The sequence below is a fragment of the Vidua macroura genome, chromosome 3 (genome assembly GCF_024509145.1).
Source record: "Vidua macroura isolate BioBank_ID:100142 chromosome 3, ASM2450914v1, whole genome shotgun sequence".
In the NCBI taxonomy this organism is placed as follows: domain Eukaryota; kingdom Metazoa; phylum Chordata; class Aves; order Passeriformes; family Viduidae; genus Vidua; species Vidua macroura.
The window spans coordinates 25,275,740-25,293,637 of NC_071573.1; the positions used below are offsets into that span (position 1 = coordinate 25,275,740).

Sequence of the window (17,898 nt, forward strand, 5' to 3'; positions counted from 1 at the left end):
CGTGACTCCCCGCGCCGCCCCAGCCCCAGCCCGGCCCCGGCCCCGCCGCCTCCAGCTCGCCCGCCCGCCGGCCCCGCTCGCCCCCGCGGGACACCAGTCTCCTCCCTCCCGCCCTGCCTCCCTCCTTCCCGCACCCCGCGGCCGGCAGCAGGAGCTCAGGGCGCCCGGCCCTCCGCGCCGCCACCGGCGGCCGCAGCGCCCTCCCGGCCGCCCCGCCGAAGTTCCCCGCGGTGGCCGGGCCGGGGCGGCGGGAGCCGCTCTCCCTCCGCAGCGCCGGGTGCCGAGGGCAGCCGCTGCCCGCGGGCCGGGACCGCCGCCTCCCGCGGGTGCGCACAAAGCCGGAGCCGCCGCGCTGCCCAGCAGGTAAGGAGCCGCCGCCACCGAGTTCGCTCGAGTTCGGGCGCGTCCCCGCGCAGACTTTGAAACAGCCCGAGCAGTGCCTCGCGCTCGGAGTGTGCGGTCGGCAGCGTTTGCGTGGGGCTCGCTGTGCGCGGCAGCGGGCTAGCACAGCCCCGCCGGGTGTGCACCGCTCTCTGTGAACCACCAAAATAGCCATGCTTGGGTTACAAATGCCAGTCGGTGACCTGCGATAAGCGAGCCTGGACGGTCCGTCCGGCCCGTGAATTAAATCTGTTAGACGCTCAGATAACACGGCATTTGTCTAGTCAAGAGGTATTTGTAAATAGCGAGGAACGGGCAGGGCTCCGTGCTGGGCTGCCTCTATTTACATCGCGGCATGCCCGTGTTTGCCTTCCCCTCCGCCCGGGGCTTTACCTTGCTCTTTGTTAGTTACAGTCAAGCCTAAACTGGCCGTCTTCAGCAAGTCTGTAACTCTGCCGAATGCTGTAGTAAAGATCGCAGCGAGGCAGGGAAGAGTGACATCTGCTCTCGTTTCTGATGTGGCAAAGTCGATGAATTGTTAAGATCTCAAACCAGCTCACTTTATTGGGGTGTATTTGGGACGAGCGTTACATAATGTATGTGTGGTATGTGGATATGATGTGTGCTGGAGCTTTCCTATTGAGTATGCTTTATCTCTCTGATTTGCATAAAATAATCATATGTTTCCATTATAAGCAACTCTTTGGTTGTTTGTAACTTTAACAAGGTGGGAACAGTGACCCGTAAAAGGCTCAGATTCAATATATTGTTGCCCAAGAAGTTTTCTGGGATTTTTGGCATGTAGCCTGAAACCATAGAAGAAATGCTTTTAGCAGAAGCCAGTTCTTTTTTCTTTAAACTTTATACAGATAGTTTCTACAGGGTTTGGTTATTCCAAAAGTACTCTTACATGCTGCAGTTCTTCAGAGTTTGGAAAAATATTCATATAAAATGGCTCCCCCCCCCCAAATCACAAGTCACCACCTGCCAACTTCCATATTATGAGAGGAGATAGCTCTTTTTGAGGAGAGATGTGAGGGGAGGCAGTCCCAGCAGGGTCTGTGTTCTTGTTATCCAGCTGAGAATGTCCCATCAAATATGAGTGACAAAATACAGATTAAACTCCTTTTGCTCTTGGCCTCTGGGGGTTTTGTTGCTGACATCTAGTAGTTGTTATGTGGTATAAAATAGAGGGTGTGTTGACATTATAGTAATGCCAATAAGCTTTAGGACCTATTCTGTTACTGGCACTGCTTGAACTCTTTCTGGTATCTTTAGATGGCTGTGCCAGAGTAGCTTACAGACAGAGGGCACTTGTGTATATCTCACAGGTCATGATACAAAACCTGGGAGCTTTGCAAATTTACGGGCTGAAGCACAGCCCATCAGCTAAAAGATAGTCCCCAAAATCTGTGGCAGAGCTTGTAGGCCATCAATTCTGCCAGTGCATTTGTGTGTGAGAAGCTGTATAAAGTATGTCTGCCTTGATGCATCCTCAAGGAATCCAGTGGTGCATACCAAGGCCAGAGCAAGGGCTGCTGGGCTGATCTCTGTACTGAGCAATATGAGCTTTTGTATGTACATTATATTTAGAGTTTTACACGTGCCTTTTAAATGTTTCTGTAATAGTAGCAGAAGTAGCTTTGGTGCAGCCTTGTTCATGAGGGTTAATTAGCAACCAGTGTTAGTACTAATGACTGACTTTTCTCCTGGTCATTCTCGTCCAGCAGAAGCCCATGAGTCAGTTATTGTAACTTAGGTATGGAATGACTTTCTATGAAATGCATCTACTCTTGTGCACTTAGCAAATTGCTTTGGCCAACAGTGGCTCCTCCAATCATGGAGAAAGTATTTTATATATATATACCTACAAATAGAGTTGTGTGCATATTTCTGATAACTCTATGGCTCCTTTTTCTATGTTTATAGAGCTGAGCCAATCTGCTGCTCTTTGTTTTGTTTCTCTTCATATGCAGCAAGGCTGTGTTTGATTAATTGTTACTTAAGTAGCTCATTTTAATATCGATTTACATTTAGCATAGGTATATGCAGTATGAAAAGTGTACTTGAACTCCATCTCCTCAGCTGGAAGCGAATCCTCTGTTGCAAGGGTTTGTCAGCTGAGGGGGAAACGTATAAACTGCTGGTCGTATACAACAGGTACAAAGTTTTCAGCAGGCAGTGCTGCTCAGCAGCATATACATCCTAGTCCTGCAAAGACCCACCCATGTGTTTCAATTCACCTTGCCTTTCAAATGCCTTTGAAACATTTTATATATGTAATAATAAATGTGTATACAAGTCCTTGCAGGAGCTGGGCTATAATACTTAGTATGCAGTATATTTGTGCATTTGTATCCAGCTCAGTTGTAAGAAGATTTCAGTAAAGGCCTAATTTTTAAGCTGAGCAGATGCCATAGAAGTTTTTTTTATGTCTAAGTCCACTGTGAAGTACAGCATACCTTCGCCTATTATGCTTTGTGGAGGTCCATTGCAACACATCCTGATCTTTGAAAACAAAGCAGTACCATGTAGTTTTTCCTCCTGTGTGGAGGGAGTATGGTACAAGATTGTGCACAAGATTCTCTGAAATTTTATGTGAAAAAGTCAGGTTCCTTTTTTTAAATCTACTGATTTTCTATTCAGAGACTTCATGAAAGTTGCTGCCTCCACCTATGAAATTGTTAGAAATATATATTAAAAAACAAGAATTAAAGAGTCGTTCCTAAAGGAATGGAGGTAGACCGGAGCTGAAGTCCATGTTTGGGGTAAAAATATGATTTTGGTTTCATTGTCTAACCCCTATCCTCCTGTGCCTGGTGCACAGGACCTTAAAACTCAGTGGGCTGGTGCAGCATCCTCTGGTGGTGCTGGATTCAGTCCATGTCCACAGCAAGTGTAGCCTGTCCCATGGGGTGCCCTTGTTCTCTTTAAAGCCTTTTGGTTTGCTGTGCATGTGGAACTGAAGAGGTGATTGGTGAGGAGACACGTCACACCCTCTGAAGGAACAGGGCTCCTCACCAACATGGAGATAGCCCCAGCAGCAGGAACTGCAGTCCATGACTCTTCCCCTTTCCTTTGGGCTGTCGGTGGGAATGAGGAAAAATCAGGAATGTAAAAGGAATTAAGGACACAAGATTATGGTGCAGCACAAAATACGTAAAAAGAAGTGCATATTTGTTCTAAAATGTATTTCCTACCTTATCATGGCTGTCCTAATAAGCAGTTGAGCATGTTATTGTCAGCTATAAGTGAATACCTAAGTGACTGTAAATTTATCTAACATTAAGAAGGTTTTCTGACCAAAGGACTTCTCAGGAGGATGTTGGGTATATGACATAATGGATGCATGCTAGCTTGGGAAGAAGAGAATGCTGACCCCTCTGATGTCCTGTAGCCATTGTGACAGTCTTATTTTCTGCTCATGTAAAGAGTTTAAGTACTGAGCTTTGTTCAACACCAAGCACATCTTTTGGAAACTACAACTCTTCTTTCTAATTCTCACTCAGTCTACCTGGTCTTATGACTAAGAATACTTTTTTATTTTTTCAGTAACAATGTAAACCTAAAATTACATTATGTGATATATAAACACCTCTGAAAAGAGGGTGGTGAACAAGCATGTTGGTGATCTAATAAATTAGATGAATGATGGTGTGCCAAAACTTGCTAATGATGCAAAAGTATTTGGATTAGGCAAGATTGAAGAAGACTGAGAAATTGCAAAGGGAATCCAAGAAAGCTGGGTGAAAGGGAAGCATAGCAGATCATGTTGATAAATTCAAGAATATGCATGTTAGATGGAATAATCACATTACTTGTTCATGTTACTGGATTGTAAATTAACTATATTTATTAAGGTGGAGAGGAAGATTTCAACAATGTTTTATTTGAACTTGTGCGCCTTCTTAATGCTTAGTGTTAGGCAGAAGAAAAATGCCGTAGTTATTTTGCAATATTGTGTTAATGAGACAAAGGAGGTTGTTAAACTGGTACTCGAATTCACCTGGAATAATCAGTTTGTGGTCTCCTATCACAGGAGAGCGATTGGAAAATATTTCTATGGCATTGAAAATAGAAAATATTCATGTAGGATTGTTTCAAGGGACTCAGTTAGAGGAGGTAGGATGTATATGTGCAAAATAGTGGTTGACCATTACCCTTTGATACAATGACTTGTTATAGGGAGTAGTTTGAAAGACAAAGTGTATAATACTTCTAAATCACCATTTCCGGTGTATACCACCAAAGGAATCATATAAACCAAAGCCTGTTAGGATGAGCAAGATAAGTGGTCCTAGGGACAAGAAGAACAGTCACAGCTACAATGAAGAGATGTTAACTGTACTGCTCTAGGGCGTAAATCAACCCTATCTGACAGGGATTGAGAAATTTCTCTTAGGACAGATGCCCGTTTGTGATATTTTGTATGTTTTCTTACAGGGTAAGCTGCTCTGAGAAGCAGGGTATTGGGCTGATGATTAGGCACACTATAGTAATTTAGTTTCTCTATTGTACTGTGAATGATGCTGATTTTAATTGCATATTCATGCAGGGGGAATTGAAAGATTAATTTTTTTGTATATGTTCAGGTTTCATGGAAAGCATGTCTTGGACTTTGAATGTGTCTTTGACACATTCAAGTTTGATGTCTTACCTTATTGAGATGTGCTCTGCTATGGCCTGGGCTGGCATAGAGAAGGACAGAAGTGATGGCTAGGCTTCATTTAAAAGGCAGATAGCACTGCTATCTATTAGTCAATTTGGTTATGATTTCTAGTATGTTTTCTGATGGACAAAGGGTATTTTAAAATTTGAGTTAATATAAGTAGTTAATATAAATAGTTTTGATTTCTGTAACAGAATGATAGCTCTGTGGCTGTGAGAAGCACAAGGACTGGCTTATGGAGGTAACTACCATGTCTTGCAGCTTAGTGGGTGTTTCAAAGAAAATATTGTCAAAGCAGTAGCATACCAACACCACAGTATACTTGATTCTTGCATATCTGTCAGCTGGGGGAAAGATTGATTTAGTAGCAGGCATTGTGTGATTGGTCTAACAATCAACACCTTATGTTAACAGATTAGTGTATAACATAGTTAAGAGTTGTATGTAGAACTTTCAGTAAAATATGCTATAGCTGAAAGAATAAAAAGCCAGGACTTGTGCAACTTTTAGGTGGGCTAACCAGCCAGAATGAGCTGTCTTATAGCCTGCCTGCCTTGCAGCTATCTGCAAAATAAAATGTGGACTGACTTTGCCTTCCCTGTTGAAAAGGCTGAAGCTGTGTGAAGGGAGCCTTGCACTGCTTTTTGAACTTGGATAATAAAGTTTATGGGAAGGCTGTCATTTGTAAAGGTGCATAAAAGTGATACTCTCTCCTGGGACATTCTTTGGCCATTGGGCTGGATTCAGAGCATATCTCTCTGAAGGACAAAGGGTAGGGCCTTAGCCCAGGAGAAGTTGGCAGTGTTGGAGAAGCAGGAGGCTACCAGTAGTTGTTTTAACTTGTGTTTGTGAAATTCTTTCTTGTTTTTACAACTGAGAAAATAGTTTGCATTCCTAAGGTTTTTGAGATTAACTCTTATCATGGAACTCCCTTTTTTGAGAGGAGGCATTCACTACCGTGTAGATAAAATGCCTTTAGGTTTTTATTGGTGATGATAATTGAGCCTGGTTTTTGGACAAGCCTGGGCCAAATCAGGGGACTTTGCCAATCAGAGATTCAACAGATAGAAGCCAGAACCTGTTTTTGATGTCTATCACTGGTACCATTTTGATTTTGACCTCTTCACACAGGACTTTCATTTGTCCTTTCAGTGTTGGTGGTGGAAACCCTGCATTTTCTGGTTATGTGATATGCAGTGCTTATCTCAGGTGCTTTGAGGGGGAGACAGTGTGTAAAGGAATTTCTACACAAAACATTGTGCCTGTTGTTTACCAGAATGGAGGGAGACGAGAGGGGAAGGCAATGTATTTAGGTTTAATTTGCCCTGTGCTGAGGTGGAGTGAAACTTCTGATGCCTTCAGGTGGATATTGAAAGTCCTACCTCAAACATAGAAAAGAGGAAATGTGACTTCTCCCTTAAGAGCTTTGCAAAATGCCCCATGTGAACAGACCTGCCTCAGGGAGAAAAGCCCTGATGAGCTTTAGGGGTGGGAATTTATTTCAAAGGTTCTGGAAAACAGGCATCTGAAATGATAATATTTTTTCTTTTATTTTTCTTGTTTTTCCTAGTTTGGCATACTTTTAAGAGCTACTGAGTGTAATTGGTGTCTATTTACATTCCTTATAGTGTTGTGAAGATTCAGCCTGTTTAGGAAGATGCTTTGCTCAGCTTACCAGATAAAGAAATCGTCTGCTATTTGAAGGGGATGGCTGGTGTAGTCTGCTGCTGGTAGACAGATCTTCAGAGCTCTGTCAGTTTCAGAATGGAGGGTGGACAGGGCAAGTTTCTGCTTGTGAATAAAACAACTCATGTAGACATACTTAAGTTCCTGTGATTCCTTCCACCTTTGCCAAGACTGTGCTGTGGGAATCTGTGACAGCAGAGGAAGCTAAATCACAGTATTCATGTGCTTCTGTTCTCCACTTTGTTGTGGTTTGACAGTGACAGGGTTTTTTTGCAAAAAAACCCCTCTTCCATGTATCCATGTTCCCCTTTTTAGCTTGGTGCCCCAAAATGCATCAGTGCAGAGCTGGAAATCTTGTTTGTAGAACAGAACTGAAATATTGCAGGGGAGCATTACTGAGGTGAGATAACATTTAACATCCAAATGTTAAGTAGGTTGGTTTCTAGCATTTTCACTTCCTTTTTTTTTTTTTATTTTCTTTCTTTCTGACAAGGGGAAATAAAAGCTGCCATTTAAAGATGAATGTCATTTTTATTTTTTGCATATTTTAGGACTTTTGCTATGCAATTTGATGTTGCATGCTGCTTAACATTATCTACAAAGAAGTGTTTAAATATAATGTTGTATACGGAGAAATACATCTCAATTCATAAGTAATGTTTTTGCATTCCTTTCTGTATTGTAGAATGTACTGGGAAATGTACAAATAGGAAAAGACAAAATACATTACTTGAATTACATCCTAAGGAAGAGGAGAAGAAACGGTTTGGTGCAATAGGCACACTCTTGTGTGTTGGGGAATGCTGGCCAGTATTATTAAGGATTTTGGTTACTTTGGTCATAGTCTGCCCTCTGCAGCTGGTTCACCTCTTGAAAGCTTTTCTGGTTTCTGCATTTGATTAGGAAATTGCCATGTGCATTTGAATATGCAAATTTAGAAATGCAGATTTATGGTTCAGTAATTGAGACAGTTGTTTTGGAAGAAAATTACTGATACCACCTCAGGACTTGCTTGACTTTGTGAAGTGATGGGCATTTCTCTGGAGAATGCAGTAGCTGGGGGTAGGAGATCTCTGCTAGCTCTGTGTTAGTTTTGCTCTAGCTGCTCTTGTTCCTTGCTGCTGGTGTAGTAACCTAAAACTGTTGGTCACAGAATGGCTCTGAGTTCTTACAGTGTACATTTACATATAACCTTTCACTGCTGAAAGGGTAAATTATTACTGTGGATAGGTTGAGCTTTCAAAACCTTGTCTAACGATGGCCCAGTTGTCTCTTTTGATGTACAAATGGGTTTATCCAGAGAGACTGATGTAGTCATACAGTTTTTCCTTGAACCTGACTCAGGTATGAAGATTGCCACCCATGCACTAATTAATCTGTCAAAATATCTGACAAAGGGTGGGTGCATTTTGGAGGCAATTAGTCATTTTGTCTATTAGTTAATAATGTCAACTTTAGTTGATGTTATATAAGGTTTCTTACCTACCTTTGTAATTTCGGCTTGTGTTACAGTAGAAGTTTGCGAACACGTGGCTTAACTTCCGTGTTAGCTTTGTGTTGTCAGTGTCCTTTGCAAATAATCACTAGTTCTCTGCATACAGCTGTGACATTCTGCATTTCCTACCCCCCATACATTCAGCAATACACTGCAATGGTCATGACTGGCTGGACTATGAGCTGGTGATAGTAAAGTCCTCTGCATGTAAATGTGTTCAATAAGAGGGGCATTTAGCTAACTTCAGGTAACATTGTCCACTGTTAAATGCCACTTAATTTTTCTCTCTCTGCTGTATTTAATAGTGTGGATTTATAAAGTAATTTATTTTTTAACTTGTGATGGAATCGGAGCAAGCCCATTTGTCAGTCTCTTCATGTTGTGTGTTTCAATAAAAGCAGCAGAGGATGGGACAATGACAGTGAAGGCTAATCCTCCATTATTCCAATAGTTTCTTATGATGAAGAAAACAGGTTTGTGCATGTTTATCTCAAGAAGGCTTTTTACCACAACCTGAGCGCCCCATGGCAGTGGTTTTGAAAGCAGAACATGTTAGTTTTAAGTGCCTTTTGCAAAGGTTAAGATATGTAAATGAAAATTACATTTAAAACTTACATGTTGAAAAAGACCCTTTGGTAATACAGTTAATAAAATAATTTTATAAGTTCAAGGCAGAATCTAGATTGTTTATTAGGAAAAGTTTCCAATAATAAGCTCTATGATTTATAGTATTAGTTTCTTAGGAATACCTCTGTTTTAGGAACTGTGTTAACATAAGACTCAGCAGTCCACTGAAACATTCACTGAAGAGTCAAAGTCTTTGTCAGAAAAATGGACAAGGTTCTGGCTTTGTAATCAAAGAGGTCACTTTCTCCATAGTGGTTTGAAATCATAAAGTATTTTTTTTAAATTTAAAAACCTGTGATATTAGCTCAAGTTGGGGTTTTTTTTTGCCATTCTTTTAGAGAGAAATATGAATTGGGTTACTGACCTTGGGGAAAAAAATCAAGGTTTTTTTTGTTGTTTTGTGGGGTTTCTTTTTTTGCTTAAGTATTTGAACCCATTTTTTAGCAAAGGATCTGGTAACATCTGGTAAATGGTAGTATAAAACCAATCCAGAAATCTTTAAGTAAGTACCTTTGGCAGTGCAGTGTTTTGGGACCTTTGCAGTATTTCATATCTTCATACCTGTACTTTGGTAGACACATTTGCTTTATCCTGAAGCATTTGACAGGCTATGCATTCATCCACCTGTGTTTGTTCCTGCCCCACCTGTGGCTGTCTTGAGGTGTGATGCCCAGGAATGTTTCACGTTGGCCATGCTGGGTGCTTTGTACACCATGTTCCGTTGGGCATCATTCGACCTCTCTCTGCAACATGCTCCAAGCAAGGTCCTAAATGCCTCTCACAGAGAACCAGCATGGATAGGAACTGTTTGGGTGATGGCTTAAATGTAGATTTTCTTCACTGTTATCTCAGTGAAGTTATTATACTGGTATGCGTGGTGATTTTGTGTACTGGTATGTGTGGTGATTTCTGTGTACAGCGGTCAAACCTGTGAGAATTTAATCAGGGTAACAAACTGATAGGGCTGCACAGAAAGGGGCTCTGCATCCAATAGTGCAGAATCTGTTCTGATGATGTTGTCAGTGTTTCATTAAGTCTTTATGCGGTGATTCCTCTACCTGTTAAGAAAAGAGATCGAGAAGAGCGTGAAATGTTTGTGGGGTTTTTTTAGTTTTGTTTTATTTTAAAACATCTTTCATCCCCATAGTGGTAGAGATATATAGGAAAGGTAAATGAAGTTTATAAAATAACAAAGGTATACAACTTTTAAGAGTAGTTCTGTCAAGAGATGAAGACCATTAATCTGTAGTCTCCCAGATGTGGTGTTCTTTATTATGGACTGTGAACGATTGTGCTGCAAGCTGCCTATCACCACAAGCGTTGTGGCATTGTGCACTGGATAAGTAGTGTCTAGACATGACCATGAGCTTTACCTCTGCAGTTTATATCTCTCAGAAGTTAGAAATGTCAGACAATGAAAAGCTCACTTTGTTTTTAGGATACTTTGAAATACTAGAATCAATTATGGTATTTCATTGTAGCAAGTCTGTATATGCCTTTAAAGACTATGTGTCAAATCTTTCATATTTTCCGTGATTTCTATACTTTCACATCTTCTTGACTTAAAGAATATGGCAAAGAGTGGTGATTCTGAAGATCTGGTGAAATGTTGAGCGGAAGACGTTATTGAGTGTGTGGAAGCAGTTTGTGTACTAAGTTTGTTCAAACATAGATACCTTAGCTCGTGAACAGTGAGAACTCTACAAGGACAAACTGCAAGGTCAGAGGAAATTAAAAACAAAAGAATGCCTGATTGCCATGTCTGCTGAGACTGAGCACTGATTACACTATCCTTGTCCTGCCAGGATCATGATGATGACAACTGTGTCTTATGTCCTTTGACCAGAATCTAAGAATATCTTGAGTTGGAAGGGACCCACAAGGATCATGGAGTGCAACTCCTGTCCCTGCACAGGATGAGATCCAGAATTACATCATGTGTCTGAGAATGTTGTCCAAATACTTCTTAAATTGTCAGTCTCAGTAGATTACAAGGCAGAAGTAACTGAGACTTTGTTAGATTAAATTCAGCCCTCTTTTGGTGGAGGAGCAGCATAATTAGACAAAAGGGGCTGAGAGTCTTGTGCAAGAGGAGGCACTTCAATACACATGGGTTCTAAGATTCGGAAGGTTAAGTGTTGCAGTTGGGTACATCCTGGCACTCTAATGCACCTCACATCGTTATGTTACGTGCCAGGAGAGCGGAAAATTACAACTCAGTTATTCAAGACTGTAGTAAATCTAGTTAATACCTCATACCTCTGACACATCTGTCAGTGTGGTATCATAATTATTTACCTTGGCACTGTAAGCTCCAGGCAGGAAGTCCAGTTGGTGAGCATTACATCCCCAAGCATCCAGCATGTGCTTGCCAGCCCCGCTGCCACCGGCGCAGTTGGCAGCCCTGCTTACCAAAACAGGGCATTCGTGTGAGCAGAGGTTTGCAGGATCAGGAGACCAGTTTGCAACAGGAAATTGCACTTCCAAAGGTGAGTGTGTGAAAGGGATCAGTAACTCCTGACAGCTTGTACCGAAGTAAATTCTGTGGGAGGTTATTACCTGCCAAGTTGGGTGCTGTGATTTTATTTTAAAACAAGAGGCCGTAGCAGTAAGTCTGGTGTGTTCCTTTTGCACACTTTTTAGCTTCGTCTGGGAATAAGTAAACACCTAAAATAATCTCTGGTTTTGTCATCTCTTTGGTAGCACGCTTGCTTCCTGTATTATGAAATTTATCGTTAGATTAACTGTGTTTAAGCTTCCTGTCTCACCAGGGTTTTTTCCATTATTTTTACAATCTCTTTCAGGAGGTACCAGTATCATGTTTCTGTAATAAAAGTTTCACTTAAATTATGTATTGGGTTTTTTTTTTTTCCTGTTGTTTTGAAAAATTTTTTCTCTGTCCACTTTCCTTACTTTGTCTGAAATATCTTTTCAACTCTGATACTTAACCAGGTTTGGGTTTTTTTTTTTATTTAATGGCAGACGCTATTGTAATAACATGCAGGCCAAGAAAGCATAATGCAACTTCTGTCTGCAACTGGTGTGCTTATATAAATAGTAGAAAAAGCTCAACCACCTGCTTTGCTGTATTGCTACTTAGTCTTGCTCTTGTGGGGAAAGTGCTGTTGTTTGATAGGCGACCCTGCAGTTGTGAACTCTGGCTGACAAAATAAATAACTGAGATGCACAGTGTCATGTTTGGCTCATCTAGAGTAGAAATTGAATACATAAGTCTGGAAATACATAATCTTTAGTGTATTCTCTTACCATTAAGTGTGAAAACTGTGGCCACTGAAAATAATGGAGTTTTGGGATTTTACATGTGCACATTTACTTATCAAACCAAAAGGTAAAGCTAGACCTGAGGTTTTAAAGCAAAAGTGGAACTGAATTTTCAGAATGGTGAGGTAGAACTCTCTCAGGTCTGTTCAGCCTTAGATCATGGGCAAACATTTTGCCATTGCTGTGTACCCTGCTCAACCTTCTGCGTGTCCCTTATGGTTAAGTCTCATTTCTCACTAATAGATGTCATTTTCTTGCTAAGGTGTATGTTTGCCTTTAGTGTTGTGTACAAGTGCACTTTTTAGTGTAGGTGAAGACTGGGTGTAAAAGTCTTTAGGCTTGCCTTTAGCTTCTATCCTTTTTTATAAAACTTTTTTTGGCTTTGCAAATGCAGCTGCTGTCTTGCCAATTAATATTTCTTTGTGAATTTCATATCAAGTCTTGTGTTACTGCTGTAGAATATACACTAGATCCTTTTGTAATTTTACCTTCAGTTGTATTACTAATTTTGAGAGTTACCAGGATAATATTTAGATTTTTTGTCATATTTTATTTTTGGGGATGCCAACTACTTTCTTGGTTCATTGCAAGCTATTTAATACTTAAAATGTTCCATAACAGTTTCTTTCTGTGTTCATTGATTCATTTATTGTATCATCTAGACTGTTGCTAAATGTGTACCTGTAGTGCATTTAGGAGAGTTTTGCCCAATTTGATACCAGCATTCCTGTTAATCCACTAACTCAAGTCTCTTTTTTCCTCACATCAGTGCTGTGGTATAAAATCTTGATCTTGCTTCATAATGATGCTTCTCCTTTACAGTAACTATCTGTCATTTAATTTATTTGCTTCTAAAAGCTGTGTATTATTTTAGTAAATGACATGTTTATATTTTGAATTTCTAGCCTATGACTGCAGTAATGAGTAGCCCTTTCCTTTCTGTTCCTTTCTCTTGAAAGATAGTTTCAGGCTCATCCTAATTGATTGCTTTCACTCATTTGCTATGTTGTGCTCTTCATTTGAACATCATTGTCTTGGTGGTAATTAAACAAAAGCCCAATTAAGTCTCCCGCTATACTGGGAAGCAGCTTGCCAGAATTTGACAGTACAACAAAGGACATTTCATTGAGCAATTTCTTCCGAAGGAATTCTCAGTGGAGGTCTGGAAAACAGCACGTTTGATTTTAGACACTTTACAGCTATCATTTTTAAATTATTTTAAATCTGTGACTGAGCCTTCTGCTCTGCTGCAAAGATGTGACTCAGAACACTATTTGTGGTGGAGAGCTAATTTCCATCCACTGACAACGTGAAAGCCCTCTTGAAACACCATATTTCCAAAGCAAGCAAAGTGAGAGTAAGTAACCTCTTAGCTTCTTGGAGTATTTTTCACTGTAGGGCTTATGATAAAAAGACAGGATTAAAAATTGTCTTTGTTTGTCCAAAATATAAGCCTGTAAATCCCACTTAACTGAAGCTATCGTAGTTATTGTTCTTAATATTTTTGTTTCAGAAGCTGTAAATTGGAAGAGCCACTTTAGAAGTGAAAAAAGAAGAATTAATTAGAACAATGGTTTTCCAAACTGAGCCATGCATGGCTGTTGGCATTCATTCTGCTGAGTAAAGTGGCTTGAGAAAGGGGAGGGAACACACAAGATGAAGAGAAAAATGACCCAGAAGAGCCTGCTTTGACAGGACTCTAAGAAAGTCACAGGACCACTGCCTCACTGCATGAAAACTAGTAAAATGTATGAAAAGAGAATTTCAATTGAGTCCCCAGCTCTCTCTCTCTCTTTTACAGTTAACTTTTTTTTAATGCCACAGCTCTGTATCATTGTATATCAAGACCAAGACAATAATTGTCAACAGTTCCAAGTACGTGTGTACATTATTATGTTTCCACCAAGCTATAAACAGTCTTTGTCCTTTGCCTTTTACTAGTTATTGGCTTGGCTATTCCTTGTGGACAGGAAAGCTGTGTTTAATGCTTTGTAAAATGGCCATCAGTTCCTTGCTTTTATCTCTATTCAGCATAAATTATTTTCAGCAAGGCCACAGAAGCATTCTGGCCAAGATTTGCAGGTGCCCCTTGTGGAGAGCTATTTCAGGATAAAGGCTTAATCTTGCTGTGTCTTTCCTCCCCTTCTCTCATTTCTTCTCTCCTTGAAGAATACTAATCCTGAATGATAGGAGCCCATGGCTGGTCTCCTCCCTTCTCCATGGCTCACTTCTGTTGTTGTTTTTTTTTTTTTTGTCATTTTCAGAATTAACCCTCAACTGGATAAGCTGAAGCATATTCTTTTACCCTTAAGCTTGAAAACTTTGTGTGCACTGCCACTGCAATATTTCTAAGGGGAAATTCAGCCCCTAATTATCAAATTAGATGCACATTCTGGTTCTTTGGCATGACTTTACTTCTGTCCATCTGTTAGGTTGGCACTGTGCCCTCTCAGAAAGTAGCCAACCAGTTTCAGCTGAACAGAGGAGCCAACCAAAGATGGGTTAAGAGAGGCAGCCCGCAGAACACTTTATGTTCTACTCCTCTTGCCAAAAGCTCTTCCTGTTTGCAAACAATGTCAGCTTAAGCCCATATGCTCCATTACATGGGATGACATCTGTGGAGACAGATGCAGGGATGGCAATACAAATGACATTTGATAAGGAAGGGCATATGTTATGAAACCAGACACCACTATGAGTTTAAGACCCTGTCTGTACTGCACACGCATACAGAAAAATAGATTGCTTCTGTATTTCAGTGTGTGAGTGCATTCATCAGCCCCAGGGTTGGGCTTTTGAAGTACATCATTGTTCAAGATTTGTGCTAGGTGTACCTGCAGTTTTATGGTTTGGTTGTTGCACATTATTAGCTGAGGTCAATATTTTGCTTCAGTACTCTTTCGATGGTGATGTGCATTAAGGGTCCAGTAGTTTGCACCATGTAAAGAAACTGGACAATGCCAGTGTAAGAGGAGCCTGTTGTAGCAGAGGGTTCTGCTGTGAAATGTCTTTCTGAAGGATTTCAGCATTACCTTCCAAAAATCTATTTTAGCATTTAGAAATGAACTATTTGTGTGTGAATTTTACATGTCTGGGTAGAAGAGATGTAAAAACCTCTTCCTTTGACATGGTCTCTTTGCCCCTTTGCCTAGATTTTGCTTTTTCACCAGAGGTCAACTTTGTATCTAAAGCTCTTCTTCATCAAGCTTTTAGCACCCTTTTCTTGTTCTTCATATTGCTAAGGCTGATGGAAAAAGTAGCAAGTTTTCATTAAACAGACTTTGCACATAATCCATTTTAACAATTTGAAGAATGAAGATTTACATCGAGGAAATACATTTAATTGATTTGGAGCACAAGCAAAAATAAAACGGTGCTGTATTTGAAATATATGCCTTATATACTTGAAGACTGTATTTTTAGTATTGGTCTGAATGGCAAACACACTTTTCAAAAAAAAATGAACAGGTATTGGCAAAGGCCTCTCTTCCATTAAAAAGAAAATAACTTGCGCATGAGTATGTTTTTCATATCCTTTTAATGGAGTTAATAGTTGTTTACAAACCTGAGAATGTTTTTCGGTGCTTTGTCTGGCTATTTGTTGAAAAGCATTTATCCAAGTGACATAATGTATTAATTCAGATACTGTAGGACTGTAATAAATAGTTGTAGGTGACTTGTAACTTTTCATTCATTGAGATTTATTTTTGGAGCAGTTCCTGGAATGGTGACACTCTTTCTTTGGTAGCTTAAGGGCAATGTTATATTTGCTGGCTAAAAGAACTCCTAAGATGTATATAGCTGTTAAAGACTTGGGCCAAATGTGGCTTGTTGAATTTGTAGTGTCGTGGTGGGGAAACCCATCTGGAGGAAGAGGATTTCCTTAATCATAGTGATACAGTCACTTTCTCTGCACAGCTTTTTTTCTGCACTTCAAAAAGGATAATTTCACTTCTAGATTGGATTAAACATAAGAGTTCTCCAAAGCATTGAGGAGTGTTGGTTTCTCTGGTTGGGCTTATTAAGAAACTTTAAGCATCTCATTTTCTTGGTTGTTTTATCTGTAATAAAGGGTTAATAGTAATGATGATAATATCTGGTTTTTATTCTCTCTGTCCCCTGAATTCTGCAAAGTATTTTTCTTCTGTTTACTCTGTATTACTCAAGTTACACTCGTTAACTTTTTCCTTGAAGTGTCACCCCCTAAAAGGTGAAAATAAGTGCTTCTCTTTTTCCTTTTATAAATTGGTTTAGTAGCTGCAAAATGTGATTCCTGGTAACTGTACATAGTAGATGAAGATTCAGTGCAAGTAAAAAGGATTAAATTGTAGATACTGAGATGTGAACTGGAACTTATTTTCTCACTGTATTCAACTGCTAAAGATGCAGCTTTTTTTGTAAAAGGAGCATTTTTGTATTAAATTGCCTGGATTTTGCAGATACAGAGTGCTTCTGGTGCATTCAATGTCAGTGTTTTTTCCAGAAAAAATTTGTGTTACATTGCAAGAGGTCGAGGATGCCCTTATAATTTCCTTGTAAATTTTTTTTATACAAAAAGCCTGGCTTTACTCTGCAGTTCTTTGTTATCAATGAACCTCTCCACAAGTACATGAACATGTACTTTCTCCTACTGAAGGATCAAATAACTGTTTTATTTATTTGGTTATGTGATGAATTGCATTAACTTATTGCCTATGCAAAGTAGCCAGTGGAAATGGCCTCAAGTGGACCAGGGGAGGTTCAGGTTGAACATCAGGAAAAAATTCTTCACTGAAAGGTTGGGTAAGCATTGGGATGGGCAGGCCAGGGGGGTGGTGGAGTCACCACCCCTAGAAGTGGAAAACATCTTGACATGGCACTTAGTTGGCATGGTAGTGTTCAGTCAAAAATTGTATTTGATAATTTTGGAGGTCTTTTCCAACCTTAATGATTCCGTGGTCTCAGAGGTCTGTTGAGTACATGAAGCATTGCACAAGCTGCTTTAGTAATCGGAATCTTCTCTTCTAATGGGAATTGCTCTTCTTGCCTCTTTTTATTGCTGACAAGTGTTTTCAGTGCATTGATTTTTTTTATGCAAGCTTTGACATTTTGCTAGCTGTAGGATCAGGCTCTCTGTCCAAGTCAACCCCTAAAGGCTGTTTGTTACAGTTTTAGGACCAGCACTTGGAGGGTTCTGAGGAAATCTGTCACCTGGTGCTACCAGCCCAGCAGCTGCAGGAGACTTCAAAGCTCTAGCCTGACACACTGGAGAAATAGTTTTGATTTACAGAAACTCTCCTGTCAGTGCTTATCAGAGAATTTAGATGTTGTGAACTTCCTTAGATAGACCATCTCCAGTAGAGATGGCTTGCTTTGAAAAGCCTATTTGCTTGGCCCTCTGGAACAATAGTGGCAGCTATCTTGAAAGGAGGAGTTGGACAATTCTGAGATACCATCTGGACCGACTTGGGGATCAAAACAATTCTCTTTTAGAGGAACACTGAAAGGAATTCCAAAACTTGAAGGCTGCCGCATCTTGCTCACCAGATGCTCTATGAGTGCTGAATACATTGACGCCTGCCAGTAAGGGAATAACAGTGAGGTGTATGACTTGGTACTGTTTCAAAATGTGCTAAATTAAAATTCCAGGTCTACTCCAAATAGGTATCACCATTGAATTTATATTTCTTTAAAGAAATAAAATAATGATGGTGCCTGCATTGTAGTGGCTGAAGAATTGAGAAGTAGAACACTATCAGAAAAAAAACAATTTTCAGAG

The 17,898-nt window shown here is 40.2% G+C and overlaps 1 protein-coding gene across 1 annotated transcript in view; it reads left to right on the forward strand.

Moving 5' to 3' along the window:
• Window positions 1-252: 252 nt before the first annotated feature.
• PTPN14 (protein tyrosine phosphatase non-receptor type 14) overlaps window positions 253-17,898 on the forward strand; it is a 109,900-nt gene continuing 92,254 nt past the window's right edge. Inside the window, exon 1 of the mRNA XM_053973123.1 lies at window positions 253-363. The gene's annotated coding sequence lies outside the window, so the exon portion shown is untranslated. The remainder of the gene's footprint in view (window positions 364-17,898) is intronic.